This window comes from Neopelma chrysocephalum, unplaced genomic scaffold (assembly GCF_003984885.1).
Source record: "Neopelma chrysocephalum unplaced genomic scaffold, ASM398488v2 Primary Assembly neopelma1_257, whole genome shotgun sequence".
Lineage (NCBI taxonomy): Eukaryota > Metazoa > Chordata > Aves > Passeriformes > Pipridae > Neopelma > Neopelma chrysocephalum.
Window position 1 is genome coordinate 466,038 of NW_020897919.1, and position 1,586 is coordinate 467,623.

Genomic DNA, 1,586 nt, shown 5'->3' on the forward strand with positions numbered 1-1,586 from the left:
AGAACCTTGTGCTGGACCAAGGCTCCGGGCAATTCGTAGCCCTACAAGTGGCTCTCTCAGAGGGCAGAGGTGTCGTGTCGGCAGCTGAGATGCCAGAGCTCCATGTGTTTGTAAAGGAAAGGGCAGGCTGTGGGGGGCTGTGGTTGTAAGGTCGGGATCTGGGGGGAAAATGCCCAGCTTTGGAAATTCAGGCAAGCTCAGGGCCAGATTTCACCTGTGGGCTCTTGTGAAGGTGTGAGATCTCCCCGAAACACATCCTGGCTTTCAGTAAACAAAGGAGTGAGAGTGAACAGTGCGTCCTTAATGCTGGGAATTCAATACTAAAAGGCTCCCAGATCTGCAAACCCATTGCCTGGTGATCCCTGGGGCAGGAAAGCTCTGACCCCAGCCGAAGCCTTCCACATCTTGCCGAGCCCGTTATTTATATGGATACACAGAGGCTGAGCCAGGCTAATCTGGGGGCTGCTGAGTCCCTCTCCATCCATTCCACACAGCTTTTTACTCTGAATTTAAGTCTGGTGGAGCCGAGTTGGTAGCCGAGGGCTTTGGAAAACTCAAGGAGTGCTGCTGGATAACCCAAACCCGGCCGAGGAACCCCCCAGGTCCAGCACAGACCCTTCAGGCGGTGCCTGCAGCTCCAGCTGACGCTTTCATGGGGCTGCTGTTGGCCAGAAGTTCTAACGAAGGATAATTACGATGATGATCTCGCACTAATTGTACACTGATTGCTGTTCTAATTATGCTTAAGCATTTCATTGCTCTCCGCAATTTTTGTCTATTGATGTAGCATTCCTCCTTAATTTCAATTACTCCTGCGGTATTTAGACTTTATTGGGGCCACTGGAATTCAAGCGCTAATTTGGCAACTTCCTTTCAAAGGGATTGAAGTTTTTATCTGGAAATGAAAGACGAGGTTTTTGTTTTCATTCCCAGCTGGAGATGAGAACACTGGGGGGGATTTGTCGGGGCTGGTGAGGTGACATCACCAGAGGGACACGATGGCACTTCAGAGGATGAGGAATCAGGGTTTTTTCGTGAAAAATGAAGCATGCAATAAACTCAGGGAAATCAGCTGCTAGAGGAGGGCCGTGTTACTGTAACCGTTGACCAGCTCCCGGTTATTTTTGGAATTGGCGCTTTGCAAAGTCCTCCCCATTTCCCCGTTTTCCAGGGGCACAGATCCCTGCCTCGCCCCAGGTCTCCTCCAGCACCAGGCCGGAGGGTTGTTTGGGCCCCGCAGCCCCGCGAACAGCAACACAATGTGAGGTCGCAGGTGATCCCGACACCGGGATGTGACACCGGGATGTGACACCGGGATCGGACAGAGCCGGAACGAGCGCTTCACATCTCGACAGTCCTCGGACCTGCGCCGCCTCCCCCGCTCCAGCAACGCTCCCCGGCCTGTTCGAAAACCACCCAGGGCTTTAAAAAAAAAAGCCATAAAAGCTTTAAAGACGCCGTAAAACCTTAAACACGCCCCCGAGGGGTTTTAAAGCGCCCGTCCCCATGGCAACCGCGGGGGCGGCACTTCCGGCGTCCCGCGCGGGGCACGGCGGGAGCGGCACGTGGGCACCGGCGGAAACCGG